Consider the following 10,699-nt stretch of genomic DNA (forward strand, 5'->3'; position numbering starts at 1 on the left):
TCGCTTTACAAACTCGAGTCTCGGTCTAAAAGACTGAAAAGTACCAATAACAGGGTCATTACAGGCTCATAAGTCATAACCATGGGAGGATGCATGGTATAATATGGTAGTGATGATGATGAATGTAATTTGCATAATAGCATATTATGCTTTCCGTTCTTAAAACAACGCCGAAACTCCCAAACTCGTATCTATAAAGAATCAGGAGTTCTCTCAACACCTTCCGAACCACGGTATACCAGGTATACCTCGGTGCAAAATCTTACTTGTTGGTAGCATATGCTTAGAATACTTCTCACGAAACCGAAGTCACCACATGTTTCCCTATAAATTTTGAGGAGTTCCCTCGATTACTTATGGATCCTTCATCAGATCACCACTTTTGTGAATATAATAACCAAATTGGGATGATACCCTATATACGCAAAAGAAAAATTTTGAAAATCGGTTGACAAAAGGCGGAGTAATCGTTGAACATAAAAAAACGAACATAACACCTCCCCCATTTTTAAAGTCGGTTAAAATTGTAGCCTATGTGTTATTCTGATGTATAAGCTATGTTATCGTAAAGTTTTATTAAAATCCGTTCAGTAGTTTTTGCGTGAAAGAGTAACAAACATCCATACATCCACACATCCATACATCCAAACAAACTTTCGCCTTTATAATATTAGTAGGATAGGTAATATTGACTATAAACTTGACAAGATGGCCATGCTAATTTTGAGAGCTGTATTTGTATCATCTCCACCACAAATAAAAGTGGATTTTTAGTCTTGAGTTTTAGGTAGTTTCAATAGGATATATTATTGCAATTTTTATTCAAGCGAGCGGCAGCACCAGCAATCAGCATAGATAGTAAACAAAAAGTTTTGTTCAACATTTCAACATTTGTGTCAATATTTTGATATGATGTGTGCAACATGTTGGTTTTTTCCCTGTACCTATGTGCTGGTAGATCTGTCTGCTTGACCTTTGTGTAATATTCCCAATCCTTCGATCGCGGATTCTTGGAAATGTATTGTATTCTATTGTTGTCGCGATCACCGGTGCTCTTATGGGGGTTGAAGGATTATAGCTATAATATCTCCAGAGACACAATTTGACAAGATGGTGGGTCAAGTTCTGATATTGGCCATGCACCATGTCTTTTTGAGCTGTAATTTAAATACTATTCTACAAGCAAAAGTTAATGTGTTGATGTTTAGTTTCAGGCGGAGCTTCATTCGATTTTCTGGAACTGTTATACAATCAGATCATTGATGCGACATAAATGGATCAATATCATTGTAACCTTGGCAAGTAGTGTGGTATTGTCTCATTGTATTTCATTAAAACAGCATTAAGAGGATATACCAGGGGCTAGAGAAATGAAAAAAAAGTATGTGTAATATCTATAGCTGTCTCCCTTACCTCAAGCCTATACCGCAGAACGGGATAGAGACATGCTTCGGCACGAATGGGCCGGCTCGACCGGATAAATACCACGTTCTCACAGAAAACCGGCGTGAAACAGCGCTTGTGCTGTGTTTATTACCCTATTCCCTCTTAAAAGGCCGGCAACGCACTTGCAGCTCTTCTGATGCTGCGAGTGTCCATGGGCGACGGAAGTTGCTTTCCATCAGGTGACCCGTTTGCTCGTTTGCTTTATTATTTCATAAAAAAAAAGACCACTGCAGAAAATCAACGATTCATTGTCCCCTGATTCCTTCTCCAAAACTTAACCGATTTAAGTACTTTTTTCATTAAAGATTAAAGAAAGGCTTGAGCTGTGTTCCTTTATTTTATTTTTTTTTATATAATCTAGCCAATAAAAATTTCTGGATGTTTGAACACAGCAGAAAATCTGGCCTTTTTTTGGGTTTTTGAACGTTCATATCTTATTTAATAATTAAATTATGAAAAAAAAGAAAACATAGGGACATTGTATTAGTGGTTGTAGATATTCAGGAAAAAAATTATCAGAAGAGCTGCAGGTGCGTTGCCGGCCTTTTAAGAGAGAATACGCTCTTTTCTGACGAAACATAGTAATTGTTACAGATAATTTTGGATTTTATAAATAAAAATTGTTACAATACTATGTCAAAAAATAGATACAACTTTAACAAGTTCAATTTGGGACCATGCCTGATTTCTGACTCTTTTTCTCCTCAACTATTGTGGAGGCAGAAGTTTAACTTGTTTGTGCCATTGTTGCTTCTCATACATATGCCTGTATACTTTGATTTTTATCAGAAGTCACCTATTCCAGTTGTAATAATTTAATCAAATAACTGATACTATTACTAACATGATTATTATTTTGATGCTATCAATCAAGTATTGAGATAAAATGATAGCAGTCTAAAACATTATTTTTAAGTCGAAGATTGATGAGAAACTGAATGTGCATTGTGCAACCTAAACATTCAGTTTCTCATCAACCTGATCCATCAATCTGGTAAAGATTGACGCGAAACTGAAAGTGTAACCCACGGATTGATGGACTGAATATTTTTTTATTATGTTCTTGGTAGCCATCAATCTGGGATCAATCTCAGATTGATGGACTGAACTGATGCCAGATTGAGCATGTAACCTATGACTGTAATAATAATATTATAATAATATATATGGACGCTTCATACCACATCAGTCTGGCCTCATGCGTAGTAAGTACCTGAAGGACTTGTGTTACAGGTGCCAGACAACAGAAATATATTAAATAATTATACATATATTTAAGATTTTTATTATATTGTACACAAATTTAATACACATCCATGACCACACATCCATGACCATGACAACTTTTGAAAACTTTTTGTTCCGTCGGCGAGATTCGAACCTGCAACCCCCGGCTTAAGCAACACGGCAACACACAATCTTAACCATTCAGCCACAGAGGTGTAATGTGTATCTATTTTAAAGATGAAATAAGTTTCATCTTTAGAATATCATAATAATCGTAACACGAATTGTGAACATTTATAAGAAGCTTACACCATTATATAAATATTACATAATTCCTTGTAAACTTATTTCACAATTTGTGTATAAAACTTATGTAACTGTAACTTAAACATAGTAGTCACGGTTTATTTTAGGAAAACTACAGTTTTCTATCTAATAATCAGTTATTTACATGATGTGGTAAAACTTTAGCCGCTTATTAGTTATTACATAGACCTGCTATAAAATGTTAAAAGTATTAATTAACGTGCTAAAAACTTAATGACTACTTACATTTTATGTTGTTCTGTTAATCTCCTTGTTGATTATTTATCACGTGCTTTATATCCTTTTAATTAAAAACATTAAAATTCAAGAGTTTCTTACACCATATCACGTTGAATGTACAACTTAACTCGCTACATTAAAAAACATTACTCGTATACAGATAACCGTAACGTGTATCTGATACTAAAACACGTTTTAATTGTTATCCTCATAAAACCTGAATCCACAAAAAATAAATTAGTGAAAATTGGAAAAATTGTGAAATTCTTCTTCTTCTTCTTCTTCTTTTGGCGTAAGCCTCCCCATTTAGGAGTTGCCAGCGTCAGAGTTGAGGCGAAAAATGTGAACAGTTATAACTTATAACGTAAACTGATTGTCATGCAGCGGGCACGGGTGATGACTTCATGCGACCATGCAAATACAAGATAAAATAATGAAACAGAAAAAACCAGAACAAGCAAATAAGTACAGCAAAATATTGTTTCTTAGCCTTTAAAGATACACAGAGTACATAAACATAAATACAATCTACTTATATTAAATATAAAAGGAAGAGAATTCATATTACAACTAGAGCCTAATGTGATTATGAGCAATGAACGAGCATAAGATGTCTATAAATGGAGAATATACTAACGATAAAATAGATTTAAGATTAGTGGGACGAGGAATATTAGGAGGAAGGTAATCGTACAATGAAAGGTTGTTTTCGCAAGCAAAAAATATATGGTCTGGAGAGCCTTCATCCAAGCCACATTCACACAATGAGCTATCCCTCACCCTTATTTTAGCTAGAAATACCGGGTTACACGAGTGACCCAGACGTAGCCGACAGATAGTAGAGCAAACAGGCTTATTAGCTTTCAAATATTTAAAAAACCACGGTCGACTAGGTACTGAATCCTGAATTTCAGCGTAAAAACGTCCTTTATCCCTACTCGACTCAGTCCAAATGGAATTCCACTCCAGAGTCAAATGCGACTTGGCCAGAGGAAGAAGATCCTGACAAAAAATTTTGAAATTACTTAAACCACCAGACTTTGCAGCTTCTTTGGCATAAAGATCCACACATTCATTTCCTATAATCCCGCTATGACCAGGAATCCAAGCAAGTACAACCTGTATGTTGCTACAATAGCATTTAAATAGTAACTGCCTAATTTTAAAAATTAAAGGGAATTTAAATTTACTTCTAAAGGGGTTTGACAAAATCGCTTCCAGGGAACTTTTACAATCGGACAAAATAATTGCCTTATTTAGATTGTGCGATTCCACAAAGGAAATCGCTTCAAAAATCGCTAGAGATTCTGCATTAAAAACCGAAGAAAATGAAGGCAATTTATTATTAAGGACAACATTAAATTTTGGAATCCAAACGGCACTACCTACACAAGAAGTATCGGATAATTTGGAGGCGTCCGTAAAAATCAACGTCCAATCTTTAAATTTATCACTTATTACAGCATTAAATTGATTATTAGAAACAGGGGAACCTTTCACTATGGGTAAATTTAAAATAATATTGGGAGAAAATACAAGGGAGGAAAAAGCAGCTTCAAATAGCGGATTAATTGAAAATTGGGCCACAGGACATGGAAGAGAAACTATCTTTTGATAGCTCTTCACAACACAAGGTAAATTCTTATGTGTCCAATAACTGCTGGTTGAAAATTGTGAAAGAGAAAACAGCTTATTAATAAGAGGATGACGAGACCACTGGTAGACCTTAAATATAAACCTGTCCGACAAATATTGTCGGCGTAGGGACAAAGGAGGCTCCGCACATTCCACTTGAAGCGCATTAATAGGGGAAGACTTCATTGCACCTATGACTATCCGTAAACATTTTGCCTGCAGTTTATCACACATTTTTAAACTAGATTTGCTACATGGCTCCAATAAAAAGGACGCATAATCCAAGTGGCTACGAATTAAAGCATTGTACATTAACCTTTGGACGTATGGGTGGGAACCCCACCAAACTCCTGATAATGATCGAAGGATATTTAAATTTCTTTCCGCCTTTTTTAAACAATTATTAATATGACTTGTACCAGACAATTTCGAATCCAAATGAAGGCCTAAATATTTAACAGAATCCCTAACTGGAAAAACTTGGTTACTGTAAACTACAGAAATGTCTGGGATATACTTAGCTCTCGAGAAAACAACGACAGAGCTTTTTTCTATGGAAATTGAAAGACCATGATTCTCCAGCCAGTCGCTTAAGTAGGACACTGCAGAATTTAGTCGATTACAACCTAGAATAATACCCTTACAGATAATATATAGAGCCAAATCATCAGCATACTGGAGAATATTACAAAAGCAGCTTACAGAGCTTTCAAGGTCACAGGTATAGATATTGTATAGAAGTGGGCTAAGGACAGAACCTTGAGGAAGACCTTTCCAAACATACCTTGGAGGGACGGATATATTCTTATATTGCACCTTAACAGTCCTAGACGATAGATAGTTACACATATAATTAACAATTTTTCTTGATATACCTAATCTGAGTAATTTATGCCTAAGAACGGGGAGGAGAACATTATCATAAGCTGACTGTATGTCTAAAAAGACACCCACCACTGCCTCATTTTTAGAAAATGCCAAACGGACATCGGTCACAAAAGTTGCCAGACAGTCTGCAGTACTTAAGTTTTTCCGAAAGCCAAACTGATTATGTGGAAGAATATTTTTACCCTCCACAAACCATTCCAATCTATTTTTAATGAGATGCTCCAAAATTTTCGAAAGGGTGCAGGACAAGGCAATAGGACGGTATGACGATGGGATACCGTCAGGTTTACCGGGTTTCAGAATTGGGATAATAACTTGAGTCTTCCACTCTTGTGGAGGAATACCTGTCTGAAATATTACATTGAGAGCCTCAAGAAGAATTTTTTGCGTTGTAGTTCCGCTTTTAACAATAAATGAGTACGGTATCCCATCAACACCGGGGGCAGAGTCCCTTAGGGCTTCCAATACCAACTGAAATTCCTCCCATGAAAATGGAGCATCTAGGTCACTAGTGACAGTACCAGAATTTTCATATACCATTAATTCCTCCTGTAGAGGGGCTGAAGGAGGAGCCAACCTTTCTGCAAAGGAATCAATCCAACACGAAGGGTCACTATTAGAATCCCGGATCTCACAAGAAAATGACCCTCGATATCTTTTTATTTTTTGCCACACCAGAGAAGGGTGAGATTGGGGGGATAAACTTTCACAAAAAAGTTGCCACCCAAGTCTTTTTTTCTTAGAGAAAAGTCTCTTAGCCTGAGCAGCAATATTTTTATACGTAAGGAAGTTTGACATAGTCATTGATAATGAGTAGGCTCGTTCTGCCTCCTTTCTTTTTTTACAGATCTCTGTACACTCCGCATCCCACCAAGGAGGAGACGGCATTCTAAATGGACCAAGCTTTTTGACGGGGAAAGATTTTTCAGCGCTTCGTAATAAAGCCAACTTAAAGGACGGGTAAATATGATAAATGTTATCCGTTGTAATCTGAGGAATAGATTGAAACTCCTCATCTGTTGCAACAGAATACAGATCCCAATCAGCATTTGCCAGGTTAAATTTCTGTCTTGGGGGGATGTCAACGGAACAAGGTCCACTGGAGTTTTGAAAATATATAACAATTGGAAAATGATCACTTCCATAAGAGTTAGGAAGAATAGACCAAGAGCACTGCAAAGAAAGAGCAGAAGAAACAAATGATAAATCGACAGCGCTATTAGGATTCTGTGATGGTGCAACCCTTCGAGTTGGGGAGCCATCATTAAGAATGACATAGTTACGGTCATCAATAAAATCTAATAAAGAACTAGACAGGTTATCATTGAAATGGGAACCCCACACCATGTTGTGAATATTAAAATCTCCCAAAAACACAATAGGAGGTGGTAAAGGGGATATTAATGAAAAAAACTCAGTTAGTAGAGAAGCGTTAGGATTCGGAATATATACAGAAACATATGTGACATCCATGACTCGAACAGTAGCAATATTTATCCCATCGCTATGGGGAGGTAAAGGAATGAGGGAATATTTACAAGTATTACGAACTAAAATAGCCGATCCAGCCTTTGCATCACTCCGATCGTCCCGGAAACATGAAAAACCTGGAATTCTAAAACGAACGCCAGGACTCAACCATGTTTCCTGAACAGCCATGACTATGGGATCAAAATTTTGAAGTAGAGTCCTAATCTCCTGGTTTTTGTTTTTCAAACTACGACAGTTCCACTGGATAATTTTGAGTGCCATTTTGAGGTATGAAAGATGAAAGCTTAGATAAATGATTTAGGATATTGTCCGGTAAGCCGTCACTGAACCGAGAAACAAAATTGATGATAAACGCAAACATAAACTCGATCATATTGTCATTGGGTGATAATTGTGTAGGGACAACACTTTCAGTGGAGACTTGAGATGCCTGTCCCTGACTAGGAAAAGCACTTCCATTTTGTGAGGAAAAATTTGGGCTTCTTATTAAATCCTGATGAGCGAGATGGTCATAGCCTGGAGCCGCTGGGGGAGGAGTACGGCGAGGTGAAAGAACGGTTTTGCGATATGAGCGCAGAACCGTAGACGCTTGGGAACTCGGATCGGCGTGATGCAAAGGTAGCGAGGGGGGCGGAGACTGATAAGTTTTCGAGGCATCAGCGAAAGAACGACTTACCTTGGGGAGCCTTGCAGAAGCCTCCATGTATGAAATGCTTTCCTGAGACATTAACAATTTTATAGATTTTTGCCTAGAATATTCGGGGCAGGATATAGAGTTAGCCTGGTGGGGACCAGAACAAAAAATACAAGATACAGACTGCACTGAACAAGTTTCACCTTCATGAGTTCCAGAGCACTTAAAACATCTGGGCTGGGATCTACACAACGCCTTTACATGCCCGAATCTACAACATTTGTTGCATTGAATAGTTGGTAAACTATAAATTTGAACCGGCAGCGAATTGTAAAAACAAAATACTCGATTAGGCAGTTTTTGTCCAGAAAAAGTTAACACAAGATTGCGTGGGAATCCAAGTCGAAGAATTGTTGACAACTGATTTCCGGCTCAATCTTCGTGCCCTCACAACCTTACCAAAACCATTAGGGACTTCTATATTTTCCACTAATTCCTCCATGGCCCACTCGACGGGGACATCGCGGACTATCCCCATGCGAAATACGTTGTATGCGGGAATCGTTGCAGAGTACCCATTTTCTTGTAGAATAGGGTTAATAACAAAAGAGTTCGCACTTTCAAAATCTTCAAACTCTATTGCAACCTTATTCCGACCTAATCTTTTAATGCCATCTGTCACAATTTTTTTGATATTATTTTTAAAAAGAAATTGTCCGAAATTTATAGGTTTTAAAACCACCCCAGAAGCATTATTCAGTTCATTCCTTGAAACCTGGACAATAAATGGGCCAACATCGCCTTCAGAATATTTTTTATCAGCCAAAAAGTCTGGAGGGTTGTATATAAGCTGTATCGAAGGATTTACCAATGTATTTCTTTTGGAGTTAATTGGAATACTGTCTACATTTGGTCTTTTTCTAACAATAGACACGTCCGAACTCGTGGTGGGCATATCCAATGATAAGATATCCCCACCACCAGGATCCGGCGGATCAACATCCATAATTGACTAACTATTAAATAAAATACACTAAATTAAATACTATTCTATGTATATTAAGCTAAAAATTAATAATAACTAACTAAAGAAGGGAAAGAAACAACTAAACCAGAATAAATACTATGTAACCTCAAAACCTTGTATCATACATTCGAGAACGCAGCTTGAAGTCCAATTGTGAAATTCAACCACAATTCAACTTCCACAATTGACAATTGACATTTGACACGAGAGCCAAATTTTTTTTTCTTATTATGGCACTTTGGCTTTAATTATAATAAAATAAATAAAATAAAAATAAAATACGTTTATTTCAGGTAAAATATAACCCATAGGAAAATTCTTAAACTAGCAGGAAATGAATGTTATTTTGATTGCAGTATTTGTTGTTATAGCGGCCACAGATATACACAATCTGTAAAAAATTTCGAACTCTAGTTATAACTGTTCTTGAGATACAGCCTGGTACAGAAAGACGGACAGACAACGAAGTCTTAGTAATTTAGAGTCCCGTTTTTACCCTTTGGGTACGGAACCCTAAAAACGATGACTGACATGAAAGTAATGGAATTGAAGAAACTCTTCGAAATTTACAACGACAACCAAAGTGATTACCAATTCTAGCAAAGGTCGATCTTTAAAACTTTTCCTTATATTCGTAAACGATTATCCAAACCCTGGATGGATATTGACCACACACAGTGGTCAATATGCATCCAGGGATTGTATCTCAATTCGTTACCAGCCATAGAAATTTTAAAGTCAAACTTTACGGATCTAAGTTACTAGCATCGGTCGAGCACATAGGTAGAAATGGTAGAATATGTACGACCGAAGGCAGTATGTTTGAATAAACCTCTCATCATGTTCTCTGGAAGAGTTTTTTCTGCCAAGACGAAAGAACTACAATGCTAGATAAACTACAGTGTAAATCTAATGTCGCATACTACGGTTTATCGTGGACAGCGCTATAGGAAATTAATCCGTACCTTCAAGCATTTTTGTCACAATTATTATTGGCATCAGTCTAACACAACAAATTCCAATATTAATATAGCTATACCTAGCTCAGTTAAAATTTTTATTATTATAGTTTATTTTCGTGATGCTTTCCTTAAGTTATTTGACATTCCGTCGCTGCACCTTTTTGCTGCCTCCGCTTTGAATAGAAAGAGGAATTACAATTCTTCATACTTCTATTATGCAGTTTTATAATTCCGGACGTCACGTTATCGTGGATGCCGACTTCCACAATAAAACGTTGGGTACCTATGTTAATTATTGCCCTTTTGATTTTACGCACCGCGGACGTTTTGTGCGGTTCAGAAGAGGGTAGACGTCGTGATGTCCTCTAGCGTGCACGTTAAGAAGTTATCGTCGACGGAAATTTAAAAGCGTCTTCATATATTTCCATACATTTTACTTCCCTATGTTATCGTTTTACCGCGGACGTCCACGATCCGCCACGTCCAAAATTATGAACGAGCACTTAACATTTTTCTACTGATTAATTTCGTTGCGGGTCCTCGTCTTCTGAAGTTTATCCTTTATCTCCGTCCCATGTTCCTTTCCCCTGTCCTGTGGCCCCCATCCCCTGTCCACGCCAAGTGGTCTTCGAAGAAAGGATTTTTCAAAACGATAAGTATCTAAGGTTCAAGTTTCCTGGTTCTTTGATGTAAATGAAAAATGTCGTGTGTAATATAGATCCAAATAAAATAGTCGTAGATGGGTGTTCAATTTTTTAAATCTCGATTTTAATAACATACATTCACGCGGACGAAGTTGCGGGCAACAGCTAGTTATTTTATAAATATATAACGCAAACACCA

Source organism: Aricia agestis, chromosome 21 (genome assembly GCF_905147365.1).
Source record: "Aricia agestis chromosome 21, ilAriAges1.1, whole genome shotgun sequence".
Taxonomy (NCBI): Eukaryota; Metazoa; Arthropoda; class Insecta; order Lepidoptera; family Lycaenidae; genus Aricia; species Aricia agestis.